Source organism: Scardinius erythrophthalmus (assembly GCF_964197995.2).
Source record: "Scardinius erythrophthalmus genome assembly, chromosome: 7".
In the NCBI taxonomy this organism is placed as follows: Eukaryota; Metazoa; Chordata; class Actinopteri; order Cypriniformes; family Leuciscidae; genus Scardinius; species Scardinius erythrophthalmus.
Genome location: NC_138227.1, coordinates 6,493,545 through 6,517,480, shown reverse-complemented (window position 1 = coordinate 6,517,480; position 23,936 = coordinate 6,493,545). Strand labels below are relative to the sequence as shown.

Sequence of the window (23,936 nt, the reverse complement as noted above, 5' to 3'; positions counted from 1 at the left end):
ATTTACAGAAGATCTCAGACATCACCATAATGAATGAGCTGAAAACAGGGAACTTTTGGAGACAAAGAGGCTTTTCAGCAGCAGTTTAACATGATGGCCCTGTACTTTTTAAATGCAGATTGGATAAAAACACAGTGATCACAGTTCACACCTGCAGTGAAGCCCCTCCCACAACAATTCACCAATAAATGCTGGGAATATTCCCATCATCCTACAAGAGAAGGACAAACTCCAGGAGTAGCAGCTGAAATCTGTGTGACTGTTAAAGATGGAGTTTATTAAAGAGGAGATTGAAGACATGAGTGATCCAGAACCATCCAGAATAAAACATGAAGATACTGAGGAACAAATAGGTTGGTGTCCATTCTTGATTCTTCATTGTTGACTGTTGAGAAACATTAAGGTATCAAAGCTTCAGTTCAACAGATAATTCTAATAACAGAGAAAATGCAACTCTGTGATCATACATTTATTATAATCTGACGTCTGTTTGATTGTATTTACAAGGGAATGACAAAACTAACCTTTGGCACATTAAAGATCTGATACTTGTAAAAATCCCTGATCTCTTGTTTTCTGCTATTAAATCAGGGTTCAGTTGAATTTTAACATTTATTCTCCTTGAACTGATTCTTACTACTTCATGTTTTTATTTTATTTTTTAGATCAGGTGAAAGTGAAGGAGCAAATACAGAAACTATATAAAGTTGAGGAGGAACATTGCAACTTCGAAACTCAGAGTTTTTCATTGACAGAAAATTGTAAACTGCAACAAAAAACACATAATGAAGTGAGAGATCATGTGTGTTGTGACTGTGGGAAGAGCTTTACTACACCTAGTCATCTGAATGTGCACCAGAGGATTCACACTGGAGAAAAACCTTACAAGTGCTCATATTGTGACAAGAGTTTCACTCAGTCTGGAAACCTGAAATTACACGAGCGAGTTCATACTGGAGAGAAGCCGTACGACTGTACTCAGTGTGAGAAGAGTTTCAAAAGTAAAACTGAACTCGGGTATCATCTGCGCGATCACACTGGAGAAAAGCCATATAACTGTGATCAGTGTGGTAAAGATTTTAAATTATTATCACATCTAAAAAATCACCAGATAATGCACACAAACGAGAGGCCTTATGCATGTTCATTTTGTGGAGAGACTTTTCCACGGCTGGAACATTGTAAACGGCACCAGAAAACACACACCGGTGAGAAAGATCATGTGTGTTGTGACTGTGGGAAAGGCTTTACTAGAGCTGACTATCTGATACGGCACCAAAGAATTCATACTGGAGAAAAACCTTACAAGTGCTCATATTGTGACAAGAGTTTTACTCAGTCTGGAGCCCTGAAAGTACATGAGCGAGTTCATACTGGAGAGAAGCCCTACGACTGTACTCAGTGTGAGAAGAGTTTCACCACATCACATAATCTAGGGACTCATATTAGAAAGCATTGTTCTGTGTCACAGTGAGCAAAAGTTTTGTGTGATTCACATAAAGTTAATGTGTAGTTACTTAACTAATAAACTAATGTTTCTGTGAAATGCCACAAGATTTGTGTTTTATATGTTGGATAACAAGAAAATCATTGAATTTTTTGATTGAACGCTTAAAGAAATACCAAAATTAAAAGAGACTGGAAGCAAATGTAAGAAAAAAACAACAACAATCAGTTATTAGTCAATATATGAATCAATGGACCGCTTGCACTGAGCTTCGTGACGCACTTCCGTTTGGAAAAGGTACATCTCACTTATTCCCGGTTATGTTTACTTTCAATGTACTGTGGTCAATGAGTTGAACAAACGCCACCTAAAATGAGTGTCCACAGTACGATTTAAAAATGTGGAATTTGTATTGACAGTAGAAAGTATATTCTGATATTTACTGTGTGCAGAAATTTCCAAACTCATCGGAAAAAACATCTTTTGTCATATCATGTCAAAGGCCTTCTTAAAATCTAATCTATCAAGTGACTGTACTCCACCAAATCCATAACTAATCTAATATTATTATGAACAGATCTTCCTTTAGAAAGCCTGATTGTGACTCGTTAATTCAATTATTTATGTCCTCTTTTAACCTGTTAACATATATACAGTATGTGAGAAAATTTTATAATCATTGTTGAGCTATGTAATTGGACGCAAGTTATCCAGATATCTCAGGTCTTTATCTGGTTTAGGGATTAAGGTAATCAAACCCTGATTCATAGTGGGGGCTGAAGACTTGTCTTCTATAGATTCAACAAAAGCATTAAATAACAATAGTTTAATATCTTTCCAAAACAATTTTTTAAAGGGGGGGTGAAATGCTATTTCATGCATACTGAGTTTTTTACACTGTTAAAGAGTTGGATTCCCATGCTAAACATGGACAAAGTTTAAAAAATTTAAATATGCTCCTTCCGGTTTGTCACAAGTTTCGGAACGTTTTTTTTGAGTATGGGTATGTGTGACGTCAGATGGGGCGGAATTTCCTTATACAGGTCCTCAGGGCACTTCTCCGGAAGGACGCGGGCGCGCGCGCAACCGTAGACCAGAGTAAGAGAGCGAAAGCAGTACGCCCATCAAAGCGCTATGCTCGGCTTTAGGGATGTCAATGTCACCAAAGAAGTGGGTTTTTTGTTGCCAGGGCAAGACAACCCTGCACAGATTCCCAAAGAACCCAGCGTTAAGGGACCAGTGGATGGAGTTTATTTTTCCAGAGCATCAACGGAGGTTGTGCAAGACTCTTTGTTCCCTGCATTTCGACGATGATTGTTTTATAAACAAAGCCCAGATCGACGGATTTGCAGATCGTCTTATGCTTAAGGATGGAGCAGTGTAAGGGTGGAATTCCTGTAGTGGTTCAAGCTGCAAGAACTGCCGAACGACTAAAGAAACGTTATTGATAAGATGGTAGAAAACTGCACATTTCTTGTCTATACCACCCACTGACACTTATACCAATGACGGAAATAAGTGCAGTTACAATAGCTTATTAAAGCTGCAAGCAGCGATGAAAGGGCCCTCGCACCCGTGCCATCAACACTCGGTGGCTTTAGGAAGACAGAGCATGGTTGGGAAATGTACATTTAAGGAGGTATATATAGTAAGAGTATGACAAAGTTAGTAACAAAATGTTTTGTATAATGGTGATAATAGCATGCTTCATGACTCAGCTAAGTGTTGCTAGCATGTTTAGTCTGTTTCTAGCATGCTTAGTACACAATAATTATGTGGTTAGTACTGCATTACTGTGTTAACCATGTCAGTTTCTGTTGCCAATAGGTGGCGTTATGACTATTGCTGAATATGAGCATGGATGTGTGTTCAGGACAGAACTCTTATCAAACGTGTGAAGTTTGGTGCAAATTGGAAATTGCCTTCTTGAGTAACAAAAAAGTCATGTTTCATTGAATTAGCATTCTTTAGCACTTAGCTAAGCATTGTTAGCATGTTTTAACATGTTTCTAGCATGTTTAGAACTCAATGGCATTTTTAACATGTTGCTAGAACGGCATCAACGTGTTAAACATGTCACTTCCTGTTGCCAGTAGGTGGCGCTATTACTATAAATGAACATTCTCATGTAGATGTATTCAGGCCATGACTCTTATCAAAAGTGTGAAGTTTGGGGCAGATTGGACATTCCATGCCTGAGTTACAGCAAATGCCTATTTAATTGCAATAATAGCATGCTTTAGCACTTAGCTAAGAGTTTGCTAGCATGTTTTAGCATGTTTATAATATGTTGTTAGCATGTTTAAAACTTGCTGGCACTTTTTTATATGTTATTAGGAGTCCATAACAGTGTTAAACATGTCACTTCCTGTTGCCAGCAGGTGGCGCTATGTCTGTAACTGAATATAAGCATGGTCATGTGTTCAGGACAGAACGCTTATCAAAAGTGTGAAGTTTGGGGCAGATTGGACATTCCATGCCTGAGTTACAGCAAATTCATATTTAATTGCAGTAATATCATTCTTTAGCACTTAGCTAAGTGTTTGCTAGTATGTTTTATCATGTCTCTAGTATGTTGGTAGGATGTTTAGCACCTACTGGCATTTTTTTATATGTTATTAGGAGTCAAGAACAGTGTTAAACATCCCTTCCTTTTGCCAGCAGGTGGCGCTATGACTATAACTAAATATGAGCATGGACATGTGTTCAAAAGATAACTCTTATCAAACGTGTGAAGTTTGGGGTAGATTGTACATTGCCTTCTTGAGTAACAACAAAGTCCTGTTTCATTGAATTAGCATGCTTTAGCACTTAGCTAAGTATTGCTAGCATGTTTTAATATGTTTCTAACATGTTTAGAACTCAATGGCATTTTTAACATGTTGCTAGAATGGCATCAACGTGTTAAACATGACACTTCCTGTTACCAGTAGGTGGCGCTATTACTATAACTGAATTTGAGCATAGACATGTGTTCAGGCCATGATTCTTATCAAACGTGTGAAGTTTGGGGCAGATTGGACATTCCATGCCTGGGTTACAGCAAATTCCTATTTAATTGCAATAATAGCATGCTTTAGCACTTAGCTAAGAGTTTGCTAGCATGTTTTAGCATGCTTCTAGTATGTTGTTAGCATGTTTAGCACTTGCTGGCACTTTTTTATATGTTATTAGGAGTCCATAACAGTGTTAAACATGTCACTTCCTGTTGCCAGCAGGTGGCGCTATGACTGTAACTGAATATGAGCATGGTCATGTGTTCAGGACAGAATGCTTATCAAAAGTGTGAAGTTTGGGGCAGATTGGACATTCCATGCCTGAGTTACAGCAACTTCCTGTTTCATGGCGAAACATCGAAATTTGTCAGGCCGCCGAGGACCCGCCCTTTGACGAAAACTCAAGATCTTCGCAATTTAACGTCGCAAAGGCCTTAAGATTACACTCACCAAATTTGAAGATGATCAGATTAAAACTGTAGGAGGAGTTCGTTAAAGTACGAGGCCTGAAAATGGCAAAAACTGCACAAAAATCTGAGAGGAAGTTCAAAATGGCTGACTTCCTGTTGTGTTTAGGGCTATGCTTCAAGAGACTTTTTTGTAGGTATTAGGTCATTACACGTATGTACCGAATTTCGTGCACGTACGTGGAACGTTGCGGGAGGCGCACTCCGTTGAACTTTTATAGGTGGCGCTATCGAGCCATTTTGCCCCGTCCAATTCTTAAACCTATATCAGATGTAAATTTTCGCCAGTTCTGACGCGTGTGCAAAGTTTCGTGAGTTTTCGAGCATGTTTAGGCCCTCAAAAATGCAATTCAATGCGGAGAAGAAGAAGAAGAAGAATAATAATAATAATAATAAACAGAGCAATTCCAAGAGGGTCCTCACACCATCGGTGCTCGGGCCCTAAATATTTGTGGGAGAGCGTTGCTATAGAGAGAGATGATATTGTATTCCAATATGTAGCACTTCAAAGTCAATACCAAAACAAAACTAGTTAGTACATTAGTTGCAATTGAAAAGGTTTAATGAGAGAGAGAGAGAAGGAGGCCCCAAGAAAGAGACCCAGAGAAGAAGATAGTCAGAGCATCAAAGAGACAGAGCAAGTCACAATGATAAAGGTTCGCGGTCGTGCGTTGGAACCGGGCGGTGAGTAAAACTGCTTCAAATGTCTCTGTGTGTTGTTAGCTCGGCGCGTTAGCACAGCTTTAGCTCCGCCCACACAAAACAAAATCCTACCTGTAGCCTTTCACCATCCACTTATTACTGCTTATTTAGCTGCTGTCGCATCAATTGACATGCCATCTTCTTTCCCCTCTTTCTTTTTCTATTTTTAGCCCCCGACAGCTTTTTTTGCGTTATCCATCTTTTTCGATGACAACTCACTAACGTTACTCGTACCTGCTCGCTCAGTGCTCACGGCGCCCACGCCCGCTCGCGATATTATCCCGCCCTCTTCTATGTCAAAATTAAAAAATAATGACATAGGCAACATCACTGTCTGTATCTGACAGGACAGTTAACATTGTAAGCTAACTTACCTCAGGCTTGCTTTCCGACGTGCGGTCCTTTGTTCGGCAGTGTGTCCAGTTGTCAGACTCGCGGTGTAAAAGACTTTGAAAACAATTTTGCCCTAACATTACTCTGACTCGGATTGGCTGTCAGGTTTCGGCATTAGGAATGATGATTGTTTTTTTAAAGCTGCGAAGTTTATGGTAACTATAGAGATATAAAGCGGGTAATGCTGGCCACGACCACAACCCTCCCACCCCCAACATAAATATTTTCTCATCGGATCTGCACAAATCACGTAGGTGACCCATTTTGGTTTGAAAACAGCTTGTGCTTTTGACTCGTCTTGTGAGTCAAAACGAGCGAGTCAATGAAGTGATGGCTTGTAGCAGAGTTGCATTAGTGATGTCGTCGGCGCATGGCCTTATTTTTTTCAGGGTGTTTGCTTTATAGGGGTTAAATGAGACGAGTCACGACTTTTAACTGCAGGATCGGTCTGTACCTCCATCTCTGAATCGACTGAGACCGGAGCTGGAGTCGAGCCATGAGCCGGAGGGATGATAATCTTTGGGTGAGTAACTTGTTAAGAAGATTTCTGCATTTTGAGGACACAAAACACACGCGGAGAGAGAGGTCTAGCATTTGCCATCTAGTCATAGCCATACAACATAGTCTATACTTCCATAGCCTGTGCGTACAGTAGCATTTCACCTTTTATAAAATTTGATTTTGGCCAAATGTATTTTACAACAGGAAAAACTGAGCACCCCGACTATATAGCTACAGCAAACTAGTTTGTAACCTGTTGATGAAAATGTAATGTGATGTCGCCGGCGCTGTTTTAATGACGGACAAAATGCACATTGGCACACACTCGCTGGTCAAAAACCCCGTAACTGCATTTGAGTTTGACTTTTTCAGTTTCAACACATGCCCCTCAAAAGGTCTGTGCACGGCCCGGATGCCATTAAATCTGCTGCAGTAAGTTGCAAGTGTGTACAAATATAATATATTTTGTAGTGTTGAGAGGTTGTTGTTTTTTTCAAGCAAACTTCTGTTAAATGTTTTATTAGGCTATTGAATTGGTAGATTCTGAAACTAATTAAATGCATTAAACAACTGTTTATATTATTTTACTTTATGTATATTATGTATTTTTTGCAAGACAGGGGGGAAATATATCATTTTGTTTATAAATAATATATTGAGTTTGTTCTGTGACGTCATTTGTAATGGACTGGTCGCGAGCGCTCAGTCAGAACAGCCCATGGGTTGTACTCAATTTCCCAATCTCCCCAGTCTCTGCATGGCATCATAACTGCGCGACGCCATACTTGACCCACGGTTGGAATCGGATATCGTTTAGGGCGTCTGCCATCGACGGGTGGAAACTGAACACGGAGAATGGCGGCGACATCAGCAGGACGTGATCAAGGAAATAGTAATTGACTGAAAGCGGGAAATTCAAAAAACTTTGGAAATACTGTTTTAGGAGCGATTGAGCAAGATTGCTTCGTGAATGGATCAGACGTAGGTAGGTGGGCAGAAATGGATTATAGTGAAGGGAAAGATGAAAAAAATGAGGGGAAATTGAAGGGAGAGTTTTAAAAAAATAAAGACAGTCAAGTAAAAGGGAATAAAGAATAAGAAATGAAAATGATGAGGGGTCGGAAAGTGAGGAAGAAGGACATGAGCAGAATAAGGAAATACATGAGAATTTAATAGTCATAATAAGATTCAATGATAAAGATCAAGAGAACATGAAGATTATCAACCCGTTTGTATTAACAAAACATCTGGCAAGTAAGATAGGGGAGATATTATATGCAAAGGTGATGGAAATTTGTTGGTCAAACGTGGGGGGGAATAGTCACTCAACAAGAGAAGGAGTGAAAAATGATAGTGAAACGTTATTGATTAAATTTGGAGGGAGAATATGCCAAAAAGGGTATACCTTGGTTATATGAGCTACCCAGTGAGAATGTATGTGCCAAAACCATTGAGGTGTTTTAACTGTCTGAGGTTTGGACATATAGCCAATAACTGTAAAGAGAAGAAGAGATGTGCTAGATGTGGGGGCGAGCATGACTACGGGAAGTGTGGAACAGGAGTGCAACCAAAATGTTGTAATTGTGGAGGAAGCCAAAATGTGGCATATGGAGGATGTGCGGTGATGAGACAGGAAAATAAAATCCAGAAAATAAGAGAAGGATCACTTATGCAGAAGCCGCAAGAGTGTCAAGAGGACACGGTAATATCACCATAGAAAAAGCAGAATTGGGGGTTGAAGAACAACAACAAAGAACAAGTGACAAGATTTATGTGGACAAAAAGGACTTGGGGACGTTTATTGCAGGAGTGATAAACAGTACAGCTGAAGTTAAAGCAAAAAATGATAAAATACAGCTGGATGTCAAAGCAGCAGTAAATCATTTAGGACTAGTGGGACTGACATGGGAAGAAGTGAGGGAGAACCTCACCAATCAGTCAAGCCAGGAAGCACCATGTATTGGTTAATATTAATGGTTATTATTTTACAATGGAATGCTAGAAGCTTACTGGCCAATGGCAAGGAATTCAAACATTTCATCAAAGACAGGAAAGTAAATCCAGAAAGTAAATCCAGATGTAGTATCCTGGAAACTTGGTTAAAGCCAAATTTAGAGTTTGGGACTTCCGGTTGTGGATGCGAATGAAGTAGTCTACTCTAAATCCCAAAACTCTAAACTCTAGTCCCAAACTCTAAATTTGGCTTTAACCAAGTTTGCAGGATACTACATCTAGATTTACTTTCCTGTCTTTGATGAAGTGTCACTTTTTCTACCTCGTGCTCCCTGTACAAATCTTCTATTTTCTCAGTTTATAATCCTTTACCGGTTTATTTTTTCCGAATGTAATGAGATAGCAAGTTTAATATACACGGAAGCAGAAAATGGCATCCAAATCGATGCGATCACGGCTCATGGCGAGGTTAGCATGAGCATGAGCATGTCAGCCTTGACTAGCTTATTGGAAGAACACAGAGCCGCTCTCTCTTCCGATTTCAAAACCGCTTTGACATCCTTAGAGGCTAAACTTGACCTCGTCCAGGCTGCGGTTTCGGACCATGGACCACGAATAACATCATTGGAATCCAACGCAGACCTCCTCAGTGAGTGAATTCACTCTCTGGAAGCGGTGTGCTCGATCTGACTGAGAACTACGCTAAACTCAAGGCCAAAACAGCAGACCTGGAGGGCCGCAGTCGGCGTAATAATATCAGGATCATTGGCTTACTAGAGTCTGTTGAGGGTCCTCGGCCCACTGTGTTCTTTTCTGAGATGCTGTTGGAAATTATGGGCGAGCAGATTTTGCCGTCTCCTCCGGAACTTGACAGGGCTCATCGGGCTCTGATCGCTAAGATGAAACAGGGAGGAAGGCCGAGAGCGGTTATAGTCCGTTTTCATCGGTATCAGATCAAGGAGGCGGTGATACGTGAGGCCCGTAAAAGAAGAGGATCCTTGCAGTACCGTGGCAACCCGATCGCCATTTACGATGACTACAGTCCGGAAGTTCTGGAACAGCGCGCTCAGTATCGAGGGGTAATGGCAGAGCTTTACAATCTTAGTGATATGACAGCCGTTCAATAATCTTGAACGGTGGGACTTATGACTTTATTTACTTTTTATGTCACGAGGGAGCCCGCTGTACAACATTAGCCCCGTCTACATGTAGCATTGTATTCCGATTATAACCAGTTTAAAAGTCCAATCAGAATGAAAATGCTCCATACCCGTTGCAAAAAACTATGCGCGCTAACCATTACCATAGTAAACATGGTAAATATGAACGCTTGAAGAAATCAGACAAATCATATAAGTTATCTTAATCCTGTTTTTATTTTATCTCTTTATACTGGACTATCCTCTTTTAAATATAACTGTATCCTTCTGGGAGAGAGTGCTAAAGCTTCTCAGGTCAAATTTCTGGTGGCATATTTGTAGAAATTATCATTCTTTCTAAATGTGATGTAAATGTCCTGTAACTAGGCTACCAAAAAAACAGAAACAGACTCGACTGAACAATTGTGTGCCCTCTTTCATTTGTGAACGTTCACAAACGTCATAAACGGTAAACCACTTTATTTCTGTGTGACAAATGTGCAATTTTGATACAAATTAATTCATTATGATCAATGTATCGCTTTTTATTGTAAACCTGTGGTAAAACATCTATTCTTGGGTTTTAAATATTCAATTAAACAACAAAAATGCCAGCAAACGGTCGCTCTTGTTTTGCGATCACGCTGTTTCCAGTGATTTCTTTCTGATTAGTTTTCTGATAAAACTTCCATTTTATTGGTGAAATGATGGGTTAGTGTGACGTTGTTCCAGAGAGGCGTTGTTCCTGGCACGGCCCGTTTAAAGCCCTAGCTCGCACTGGCCCGACAGTGGAAATGCAGTTAATGCCTAACGTACAACTAACGCGACGATTTGTGATGCACCATCTTCACAGGATTGAAAACGTGGGAAATAATGAGCTTCCAGATCCGGCAGACAAGCTGTGTGCGCATGTCACAAAATGATTTCGATTGGAAGCGTCAGCACATGTAAACACCTGATCGGTTTAGATAACATCCCATGTAAACAGTCAACCGGAATCCGTCAATCAGAACGATCTCAATCAGAATAGCTAAAAAGTGTGCATGTAAACGGGGCTATTGACTTAACTACGCCAGATTTTCCTGAGCTCTCTGACATTATATAAACGGTTTACTGTTCATTGAAAGTGTTTTACATCATGCGGTCATTTCTACGTTTCTAATGACTGATTGGTGCTGTGGTATTTGATCTGATACCATCGTTGAATTAGATTTGTTGTATGATGTATCTCGTTTTTTTTTTTTTTTTTTTTGCAATCACAAATACTGCTTGCAAGAATTTGATTGCAATTTTTGTTTACTTTAGGGGAATTTTTTTATTATATATATATATATATATACTGTATATATTTTTTTACATTCTCATTTATTTTGATTTGCCCTGTGATCAATTGGTATTCATAAACTCTGGCAAGATAAATTGGATAAGGGGGAAACAGGTAGGCATAGTATTCAACAGACTGTAACAGCTAAAATGATCAGCTCACTTTCACGACAGGAGGAAACCTGGTTCACCAGGCTAAGGTTAGGACATCAGGACTGAACAGCAGCTTACACACAATAGGGAAACAGAAACCGTAAAGCATGTACTTCTGACATGTAGGCAGTACTCTGAAGAGAGAGAAATACTTAAGAGGGTAACAAATAACTCTGTTACTTTGAGCGAGTCTACCTGGAACACAGTCTACTATGACTTCCCAATGTGATCACACCTCAGTCCAGTAGATGGCAGTAATGCACAAAGATTGCAAGCTGCCAATAAAATTCATAGAAGAAGAAGAAGAAGAATTCCCCAAGGGAGTGTTATTAGTCCCATATTATTTAATGTTATGGTAAATAATATATTTGAAAAAGTTGGGGAAAGAAATGAAGGATTGTTATGCAGATGATGCTGTCATATGGAAAAGGGGACGCAACATTGCATACATAACCACAGCTATTCAAAAGGACATACAAGTGTTAGAACAATGGGGTATTGATTGGGGATTTAAATTCTCCATTCCTAAAACAAAGGTTATGTTTTTTACCAGAAAGAAGATTTTACCAGAAGAAATTATAAAGTTCTGTTATATAATCAATCAATTGAAAGAGAGAAGAAATTTAAATATTTGGGGATGTGGTTGGATGAAACGCTTACATGGAGACATCATATAGAGCATGTTGAAACAAAATGTAAAAAAGTTTTAAATCTAATGAGGATGATCACTGGACAGTGGGGAGCAGATACAAAGTCTTAGATGTACATTTATACAGCCTTAATAAGATCCTCCATAGACTATGGATGTGTAGGTTATAGCTCAGCATGTAAAACTGCTTTAAAGGTGCATTAAGCAAGTCTCTGAGTTTTTGCAGAACTATGCCCCCTATGGCGGCAAGCGAAACTGCAACCAGAGGTGTGCACGCTCACGGACAAAAGTTTTCTTTTTTTTATTTCACGTGGAGTTTGCGTTGGTGTTTGAAATGAACTATAAGCAGGTCTCTTACAATCCATCTTCTACGGAGAATGGCGGCGAATACACAAACCTGCCAGGCATAGCTATGTGAGCGTGCCGTGAACGCGCATGACATCACGCCCAGTCTAAAATTCCGGCCCCAATCCCTCTTATTTATTTTACTTTACAGGATTATAGAGACAATCTCAGTGATCAGAGAAGGGCTCATTCAGCCCATCAGGCAATTGTTTAAGCATGTATGGGTTAGAAAACGGGTATTTTTAACATGAAAAGTTGCTTAATGCACCTTTAAGGAAACTTGAGAGGGTTCAATTCAAAGCTATAAGAATTGCTTTAGGAGCTATTAAAACAACCCCCACAAGTGCGTTATTAGTAGAATCTGAAGAATATCCACTTAGTCTAAAGTTGTCTCTAACATATTGGGTTAGGCTGATGGGAAGTATCAATAATCCAGCAATTTCAGTTCTTAATGATTGCTGGGAGTATCACACAGAATCAAAAGGGTTTGGCTGGAACATTAACAGTACAGCAGAACAATAAAGAATTAAAGAATTTAAATTTAGTCCTTCACTGGTTTTAAGTGCGGTTCCCCCATGGTTTCTTCCATCACCAGAGGTTAACAGTGAATTACTGAAAGAAAAGAAAGAGTATCCAAATGAACAAAGTTTTGCAGCATATTGTCAGGGATATTTAAAAACATCATTCTATGGATATGTTAAAATATATACTGATGGATCAAAATATCCAAAAAATGGGCATTGTGGTATTGGGATATATGTCCCAGAATTTAACAAAAGAGAGGGGTATAGACAAAATAATTTTTTATCTGTATATTCTATTGAAATGACTGGGTTAATAACATCCCTTAGGTGGATTGAAGAGGTTAAGACATTGAGAAATGTAATATGTACAGATTCCATGGCAGCTTTACATAGTCTTGATACGAGGTCACTCTTCAAGGGAAGATTTGATTATTGAAATTAAATATTTGTTATACAACTCAAGAACCTTGGGATCAGTATTCAGTTTTGTTGGGTTCCAGCTCATATAGGCATTAAAGGTAATGAGGAGGCAGATAATATTGCAAAAAAGATGTTGGAAAACAAATATATAGGAATTAATGTTCCAATGGGTAAGGGTGAAGCCAAATCTATAATCAAATCAGTAATTGTACAAAAATGGCAAAGGGGAGTGTGAGGCAGAATTTAATGCAAGACACTACCATAAATCTCAGAAGAATGTGATAGGAAAAAGGGTTACTTCACTGAGTCTAAACAGAAGGGAAGAAGTGGTATATACCAGACTTAGACTCGGACATACAGGACTGAACTCCACTTTACATATAGTAGGAAAGGGTAATGGTTTATGCATAGTGTGCCAAGACAGAGAAGATGTTAATCATGTACTTTTTACTTGTGAGAAGTATAATGATAATAGAATAATCTGGCAGGAAATGGAAGGGGAGAACTCTATTCATGAAATTCTGGAAGAAAAGGGAATGACAAGGGAGAAACTTAAAGCTTTATTTATTTATCTTAATAATACTGGTTTAATGAAAAGAGTATAATTGGCCTCAATTTTTTTTTTTTTTTTTTTTTTGAATTAATAGAAGCCTAGACTCTAGGACGTTCATGGTATTACACACTCCTGTACAGTTGGTGGCGGTATACTACAAAATAGTCATCTTCCAAGAATCAGAAGAAGGAGAAGAAGAAGAAGAAGAAGAAGAAGAAGAAGAAGAAGAAGAAGAAGAAGAAGAACAGCAGCCCGTGACTGGAGAGAGTCAGTCAGGTAGGTCTCTGCATTGAAGAGTGAAAATAGGCTTTATTAAGTGAAGTTTTAAGTTTATATTAATTATAGCAGTTATTATATCCAGACATAAAACTGGAACAAGTTTGTTTATTCGTTTTTCCGCCAACAGTTCAATTAATTTTTGGAGTTTTATAAACGCACGTGTTTGTTTTATGTTGCCGCCTGCGCGCTAAATCAGAGTAGTGTTTTTGTTGTGTTCGAGTCATTTTGACCCGGTGAAGATGTTCTTTTTCCCGAAAATACTAGTTACAGTTTTTTCAGTCGCTTTGGTGCATTTCTCACATCACTATTTACATTTGCACAACAGTTAATGCAGTTCTCAAAACAATTAGTACAAACTGCAAAACCTAGTTGATAACCCGCAAAAGCGTGTCACTTGCTCAAAATGGATAGCCCATTCCTCAAAAGCAAGTATTCATTTCAATTAAAGTGTCAGTGTCATCAAGATGAAGAGTCCTGACACCATTGTTTATGAACAAGATAGTCAAATGGCGTTGTCATGTTTTCATTATGACAGTTTACTCTGTAAATGTTTTCCAATGCAAAAAAGTCAGATCTTGGTGGCACTACCTGAAAATGCTCAAGACAGCACTATATACTATTTGCACAGCCATTTGAAAAATACATTAAAGATACACATTACTGTATTTAGTGAGGTAACTGAGTACAAGAGACTGAATATGTATGTTTCACATTTTTACTGCATATGTTCTTTGCAATTGTAATTTGTTGGTGTTTCTCCTGTTTGTCAGCACTATTTCATCTGCCTTTAAACTGGCTTAAATCACTGAGACATTTGTGTTCTTCGCTGAATTCAAGCGCTTCTCACTGGATCGAGTGACCGAGAGCGATCAGAGTAAACGCATCTGCTCTAGTGAGCTCGCGCTGCGCATAGATATCATATAAAGGCTACATACTCCGTGTGCAGTGCAGGAGCAGCACATGCAATAGTGCTTTCACATATGCTGCGTTTGCAGTGCGTAACTGATCCGCTGCTGTAGGCTATACCATAAGTTATCAGCAACTTTTATTTAAAAAAAAGTTTTTTTGTCAGCATTGCAATTCTCTTTGTACACATACACTCTTTAATAAACGTATTCACGTTGAAACACAATTTAAACAACATATTATTAAATGCATTACTTCTATATAATTATATATTAAGTTGCTCAAGCAAGTGGTAAAATATTTTACCATGTACAAATATTAAAATTGCATAGCCTACATTTTAAATTCAAACTTAAAATTGACAAAAACAGCAGACTCATAGCCTACCCTTTCTTTTGCATAATTTAAATCTTTATACAATAAACCTTGCACAAAGAACTTGTTTTTCCACCTCCACGAATTTGACGACAGACGAGTGTGTTCAATATGGCTTGTTGAAGTAAATTGTATTTTCTCTTGATTTACCCGCGGTCTTAACGTCTCAGCATTGCGATTATATTTGTACACATATACACTCTTTAATAGACGTATGCACGTTTAAACACAATTTAAACAATGTCAGCATATTATTCAATGCATTACTTCTACTTAAGTTGCTCAAGCAAGTGGTCAAATATTTAAACATAGGCTACTTATATTAAATCGCAAACATTTTAAATTAAAACTTAAAATTGACAAAACAGCCGATTCTCATGCCTTTTCTTTTTCATTTAAATTTTAATACAATAAATCTTGCATGTCACAACTTGTTTTTCCACCTCCACGAATGTGACAAGTGTTGTTCATTATTAGTAGCTTTCCTTGCTTTACCGAAAACGTAGTATTTATTTAAATACATTTATGGTGAGATTTACTACATTTTATTTAATTAATCGCATTTATGGTGAAATTACAAAATTTTCAGGTCAATCTGTGTTCATTTTGACCACGAAACATGCGCTGTCACTTTAATTCAGCGTTTGCTGCACAGCAAAAATAGACTCGGTGCGGAAACGATCTCTGCACTGCTATACGCACCGCGACTGGAACGGATCGACGGACTGCAACCGCGTGCAGTGTGAAAGCTCTAACCTGTTAACATGGGCACGGAAGAAATACGCACCGCATACGCACTGCAAACAGAGTATGTGTGAAACGGGCGTAAAGGCTAGATGTCTCGTCCGTGCTGCTGGCCAATGGAGGTCGACGTCCGCACACGGCGGCCATCTTACGACAGGGTGCTCGCTCACTCGTAACATGGTGCATGTACTTTTAAATAATCATAACTTGCTCAATTCTCTACCGATTTTCAAACGGTTTGGTTTGTTATAAACGTCAGAGATGTAGCTATGAAACTGCATACATATGAAATTATACAAATGGACTTCCATATGAAAGAATTATAGCCATGGTAATGACGTTTGTAAGAAACCAAACCGTTTGTAAATCCGTCCAGATTTCACAGAGATAAGAGGATTTGTGTGCATGCTGATCACTCACCTTAATTCACAGAGCCCTGTAGTAAGATGGCCGCCGGTGATGCCGGAAGTGACTCCGCCTTAAGACATCTAGCCTTTATATGATATCTATGGCGCTGCGCTGCTGTTTGGACTTTGAGCTGAGCGGATAAATGGTCCGTGTGGCGCGCGGTTCAAATGAGTTTCGTTCCGCTTTTGGCGCATAAACATTATCGAACATTTATCGAACTCTTGATATCGTTTTAGCGAGAAAAAATTATTGCGTTTAATTATCGTTATCGTTTTATCGCCCAGCCCTACTTGCAATGCAATTACTCAAAGTTCCCCCAAAATAACTGTAATATTGACAAATGCTTTAAAATAAATAGACTTCACATACAGATATTACAATGTGCAGTTTTATTTTATAAAGACTAACATTTGAGGGCAGCAGCACCGTAGCCACTGAGTTCTACAGAAAATATCTGGTAGCACTGGGGCTAATAAAGCACTAAGCTTAATTAAGGGTGTAGATGAAATTAACTTTAATTATTATCATTCATAATGTCTTAATATTAATTAAAAAGTAAAACAAGTGAAAAAAAATGTATATTAGGGAGTGAAAATAGCCAATAAGCATTAGGGATGTCCCGATACCACTTTTTCACTTCCGATACCGATGCCGCAGCTTTGGCAATTTTCCGATACCGATATCAATCCGATATTTTTATTTTATTCTTGAACTAATACTACTAATAATAAAATATATGGAAGCACTTTGCTCAATTAGCCACATAAAAACATCTCACTCAAATGGAGAACAAATACTTCTCCAGTATATAGTCCACAACAACAGTTGATAATGAAAGACTGCCACCCTTTATTCAAAAGACCTTGAGATATGTTTGGTAACCTGAATGAATTTAAAATTAATTTGCTATATTTTAGATCAATATATTTGTTTCCTTAAAATTTTAATGAACTTTAACGTTATTCTCATCTGAATTATAAATAATTTATTTCTGCATAAAATAACTACCATTAAAAACACATTTGATTTTCTTTTTTAATCAATGTTGAATGTGTAACTTCAAAATAAACAGATTAGTGCTCTGTTTTAGGACAAGAAATGAAAACCAATGCAATATGATAAATGTCCAAAAGATGAGATGATTTTTTATTTTAAACAGCGTGTATGTGCGTGGTTTTGGTTGGGTGACAGTTGTAGGTTACAGTTTGACAAGAGTTTACCGTTTGACAAAAGCACAATGTTGTGTTTTACACAAATATAAGTAGGCTAAACACTTTTTGCAGTTTTAATGATGTCCTGTATGAACAAAATGACGGAGTATGTTTTTTATGTTTCCACTGTTCGATAGCGCCCGTGCCTCTCTCTCTCTGACACACACACACACACACACACACACACACACACACACACACTCACACTCCAGCATTGCAATCTTGACATCGCAGCCTGTTCATTTTGCTGCGTTCACACCAAACGAGAATATAGCGTCAAATTCGTGTCTATTGCGTCTAGTTCGATGCTTTAACAGTTTGAATCCATTCGTGCGTCCAAAGCGAATAGGATGCGCCGCACGCATATAATGATAAAGCGAGCGTTTGAAGCGAAATAGACGCGCGTTCAGAGCTAAGGCGGGGCTACAGATTAGGTGTCCCTAAAGAACTCGCGTATGTCTATGCGCATATCTAACAGTAGTTCTGCATTACATTAATTAATGTGCACGGCACGCGAGTTTTATTTATTTTTATGCTATGTATTCTCCGTGTAAATCCATGCACCGAACCGTGACGCATGTACCGAACTTACGTTTAGTACGAATAGATGTATCGTTCCACCCCTAATAAGTATCGATCATAGGCTACGTTCACACTGCAGGCTGAAACGACCCAATTCCGATTTTTTTGCCCCTATGCGACCTGTATCTGATCTTTTCATGACAGTCTGAACGACACAGATCCGATCTTTTCAAATGCGACCCAGGCCACTTGGGTATGTGGTCCCAAATCCGATACATATCCGATCTTTTCAAATGCGACTTCAGTCTGAACGGCCAGGTCGCATGTATCCGACCCGCACGTCATTGATACGCGAAAAACGTCATTATTCTGCATTGTAGTTGTCGGTTTGAAAACGGACTGCATATTCGTCGAGCTGAGGTAAATCTGCCGAACGGGTCGACCTCGACGAGCCCTTTTAATTAAAAAAAAAAAAAAAAAAAGCCCACGGCCGTTATTTCAACTTATTTGTGCTGAATCTGATATTAGATAGGTCAGCGGCTGCTGTCTGGCTCTTGTGTAACGGTCGCTGCGTGCGCTCGTGTGTGTGTGTGTGAGAGAGTGAGAGAATCACAGTTAATGTTAGTTGAAGCAGAGACGGGCTCTGGTTAAAGTTTAGCTACTTCCGCAAACAACAAGTGACGTCGTTGACCGTTGAGTACTCTTCTGCGCATGCGGGTCACTTCTGGGTCATTTCACGTTCACAAAGGAGATCACAGAAGGTCGCATTTAATTGGAAATGTGAAAAAATCAATTTTTTTCAAAAAATCGGAATTGAGCATTAAGCCCTGCAGTGTGAACGTAGCCATAGATATCGAATAATTTTTTTTCTCCCCTCCGACATCTGATCTAGCGTTCTGGGCCAGTATCGGCACGATACCGATGCCGTGGATCCCTAATATAAAGGTTAATAAAATGTTACACTCACTTCTTCTTCTGGAGGTGCAGCAGGAACACGAATAGTTGGTACCGATCCTTTTTTCAGGAGCAGCTTCTTAGCAAAACCAGCTTTATATTGACCTCGTTTGTAAAGCAGTCTGGTGTGTGAAATGATTTGCGCAAACATGAAAGCATTGACGTTGATCGTGGGGAATATTCCCTTCGAAAACAAACTCAGCCACTGCGTCTTCAGCGGTTCGGATTTAGAAACATCAAAATGATGCTGTGTTCCTTATTACACCCAAGAACAGAACACCACAATCGCTTAGACGCCATTCTGCTCATAGACAGTGCTCCAGTGTATCAGCAATGACCGCGCCGGTCCGCGCAGACTTTGATTGACAGCTCGCTCACGAGCGAGGGCGGGTCTGTGTTGAAACGCTGCTGTCAATCAACAATTGTGGGAGGGGCGTCCGACCGTGTGACATCACAAAATCTAACGGCTTGATTTGAGACAGGGGGAAAACATATAAGAAGATTAAAAAAAAAAACACTGGATGGATTTTTATCATTTTATGATGGTTGTGTACACTAGGGCTTGCATAGACTAGTCGAGTAGTCGATAGATCGACTACTTCAACCACTATTCGACGCTGTCGGAAACAATCGACTACTCGAGCGTCCATTAACCATAAATGAATTAAAATAGTGAACGTCACCAACAGACAACACACGTCAGATGTGTGGAAGTATTTCATCAAGGATGACAAAAATATTGTAATTGGCCAACTCTGCAAGAGGCCGTTCACATATTGCGTCTAAAAACGTGTGGAAAGCGCGCGTGGCCGTGCCGCTGTCTCCAACAAGCGCTTGCGCTCCCGCGGCGTCTGTCGTTGCTATGCAACCAAACTGCGCTCTCCATGATGACGACGAGGAAGTTATCATTCAGCAAAGGATTCATTTATTTCTAGCCCTTGCATTAGCTTTACTACTAGATATATTTCTGGAGATGAGAAGGAAAAACCCGCCTGGAAAAACTAGCGCACCATGTTTCTTTCATTTCTCTACATTTGAAATAACGACCTTGAGCGCGGAAAAGACGCGATGTGAACGGCCCCTAGAAGCAGACGTCTGAAATGAAAGGCAAGAACGGCTATTTATTTGGCTTTAGACTTGTACATGAAAATTTAAAAATGAAATGTCATAATTATAATGTTTTGAGAGTTTACTTATGTAATTGTTGCATTAGGCTATGAATTAATAAATGTTTATTGATAAGATCTAGCTATTTCATTTACAGTAGCATGAACGACGAGTAGTCGAGTAACTCGAGTATTGTTTTGATAAGAAATCGACTAGCAGAAATCAATAGTCGTGCAACCCCTAGTGTACAGGCACTGCCAACACACATTTCAGTACAATCAACTTGTAAAAGTGCATGTACCATTATATGACCCCTTTAAAAAAAGCTGGTACCGTGACGGTTTATTTTGTTTGGTACCGACTTGGTACCGAAGTACCGGGTCTTTTGACAACACTACACCCAATATTGGATTCAATCTTTTTGGACTTGTTCTATTTCTATTTGTATCTGATTAAATGTAGGCCTCATTTATCTGAGAGTAGGCATCTAATTTTTTTGAGTAAAACATTAAGCATTATTTATGAATAATTTTGGAAATATTAAATAAAATATGATAGAAATTGAATGGGAGAGACTGAAAAGTTTTCAGGAACATGTTCATTATGTTCACGTACACATATGTGACCCTGGACCACAAAACCAGTCACATGGGTCAATTTTTTTAAATTGAAATGTATACATCATCTGAAAGCTGAATAATTAAGCTTTCCATTGATGTATGATTTGTTAGGATAGGACAGTATTGGTCGAGATACAACTATTGAAAATCTGGAATCTGAGGGTGCAAAAAATCAAAACATTGAGAAAATCTCCTTTAAAGTTGTGCATTTTATTCACGATTGTGCAGCATTCACTCACACAAATACATGTTTTATATATTTACGGTAGGAAATTTACAAAATATCTTCATAGAACATGATCTTTACTTAATAGCCTAATGATTTTTGGTATAAAAGAAAAATCGATCACTTTGACCCATACAATGTATTGTTGGCTATTGCCACAAATATACCCGTGCGACATGTGAATGGTTTTGTGATCCAGGGTCACATATGTGCATGTGTGCTTGCAAACACCATACATGCATACACACACTACCCTAGCAAATTAGACTTAAAATACTGTCTACTGTCCACTTAAAGTTGAAACAAAACATTGTGCTTTTGTAAAATAAAGAAAATAAACAGGGTGTGCTTTCTGCCCCTCTGTCTCCGTAAACTTTTTTTCTGGAGCACGTCTCTAAGCTTAAACAAAACTCAGCGAATACTAGTCACACAGGCATAAGCAATATATTTTTAGAAACATTTAAGTCTCTGCTATTAAATTATCTAATTCAAAACGAAAACAAACATTCTCTGTTTATGTAATCTGTATGAAAAGATAGAGATGTCAGTTGTTCTCATGGCAACTTATTATCTGCTAATGTAAACATGCCTATAGAGCGTGCGCTGCTGAAACGCTAAGCAACCGAGGGTTCATCCCCTCCATCTCCGCTGGGCTCTGCCCACTTTTACAGTATTTTTCAAATATTGCCAGTGGGTGGAGTCAGGCTCTGACCATGTGACCTGTGTATTAGATGAATTGCACAACAGGGAGGACGGTAATTGACATGTCTTTTCTTATACATCCTTCAGTTTAAAGACAGTGAATCTGAAGACGTGTGTGTTTATTGTCTGTCCTCTGTCAATAAACTGCAGATGTGGTTAATTTAGGTGAAATCTGCTATATATTTAAAAGACAAACATTTTTTGACTCATTCACTGGTGTGTAATTTAATTGTATAATGAAAGTTCAATGACAACATTTAGCCTATTATCTGAATAACTAGATTTTCTTGTTTAATTAGATGGAGTTTATTAAAGAGGAGATTGAAGACATGAGTGATCCAGAACCATCCAGAATAAAACATGAAGATACTGAGGAACAAATAGGTTGGTGTCCATTCTTGATTCTTCATTGTTGACTGTTGGCAAACATTACGGTATCAAAGCTTCAGTTCAACAGATCTAGTTACTGGGAAATAATGAGCATTATAATTATATTAACAGAGAAAATGCAACTCTATGATCATACATTTATTATATTCTGGCGTCTGTTTGATTGTATTAACAAGGGAATGACAAAACTAACCTTCGGCACATTAAAGATCTGATACTTGATACTTGAAATCCCTGATCGCTTGTTTTCTGCTATTAAATCAGGGTTCAGTGAATTTCATTTATCCCCCTTCAACTGATTCTTACTACTTCATGTTTTTTTTTTTTTTTTTTTTTTTTTTTTTTAGATCAGATTAAAGTTACGGAAAATTGTAAACGGCAACAAAAAACACATAATGAAGTGAGAGATCATGTGTGTTGTGACTGTGGGAAGAGCTTTACTAGAGCTGGCAGTCTGAGACAGCACCAAAGAATTCATACTGGAGAAAAACCTTACAAGTGCTCATATTGTGACAAGAGTTTCACTCAGTCGGGACCACTGAAAATACACGAGCGAATTCACACTGGAGAGAAGCCGTACTACTGTACTCAGTGTGAGAAGAGTTTCAAAAGTAAAACTGATCTCAAGTATCATCTGCGCGTTCACACTGGAGAAAAGCCATATAACTGTGATCAGTGTGGTAAAGATTTTAAATTATCAGCAAATCTAAAAGATCACCTGAAAATTCACTTAAAGGAGAAGTCTTATTATCCATGTTCATTTTGTGGAGAGTTTTTTACACGACAGGATCATTGTAAACGACACCAGAAAAAACACACCGGTGAGAAAGATAATGTGTGTTTGGACTGTGGGATGAGCTTTACTAGAGCTGAATATCTGAAACAGCACCAAAGAATTCATACTGGAGAAAGACCTTACAAGTGCTCATATTGTGACAAGAGTTTCTCTCAGTCTGGACAGCTGAAAGTACATCAGCTTGTTCATACTGGAGAAAAGCTGTATGACTGTACTCAGTGTGAGAAGAGTTTCAAACATAAAAGAAACCTTCTGACTCACATGAAGATATGTCGTAAAAAGTCGTCACAATGAGAAACCTTTAGTTTTAATGTAAAATACATTCTAGTAAATGTTCCGAGATGAACAAAATATAGAGTTGCTTCCAAAAGCACTATATCATCCAGTTTAAATTAGTGTCAATAATTAGCTATTTCTTTTCTCGCTGTATAATTAATTAGCAAAATCTGCTTGAATAAGACATATTCATGTAATTTACTAATTTACCAATGTTTACTATATTGTTTCCTGATTGGACAAGAGTAATTTGCTGTAAAATTTTAAACAGCCAACTGAAAAATAGAGCTGGTTGCTTTCTTGATTTTCAGATGGATTAAAATGCCATTCAGGCCTGTTTTTTTTGGTGGTGTTTTTTTTTATTCTTCAATAAATCAATGCTATTGGTTTCCCTGTACGTCTGTCTGTCTGTTTTACAAATATTTAACCAATGAAAGGTCAAAAAAAGAGCTTGTGTGATTCTTGTTCGATCCTCAAACTGTCAGTAAACCTGATAACTCCACCCCCTCTATATGATAACTCTGCCCCCTCTATATGATAACTCCACCCCCTCTATCTGAAATCTCCACCCCCTCTGTCTGATAACTCCACCCCCTCTGTCTGATAACTCCACCCCCTCTATATGATAACTCTGCCCCCTCTATATGATAACTCCACCCCCTCTATCTGATATCTCCACCCCCTCTGTCTGATAACTCCGCCTCCTCTATCTGATAACTCCGCCTCCTCTATCTGATAACTCCGCCCCTCTATCTGATAACTCTGCCCCCTCTATATGATAACTCCACCCCCTCTATCTGATATCTCCACCCCCTCTATCTGATATCTCCACCCCTCTGTCTGATAACTCCACCC

At 38.6% G+C, this 23,936-nt stretch overlaps 1 long non-coding RNA gene across 1 annotated transcript; it reads left to right on the top strand.

Annotated features, from left to right (window-relative positions):
- Window positions 1-13,749: 13,749 nt before the first annotated feature.
- Window positions 13,750-23,521, top strand: LOC308693452. Its single transcript, XR_014030455.1, has 3 exons — window positions 13,750-13,841; window positions 21,919-22,003; window positions 22,357-23,521. It is a non-coding gene; the product is annotated as an uncharacterized lncRNA (long non-coding RNA).
- The last annotated feature ends 415 nt before the right edge of the window (window positions 23,522-23,936 follow it).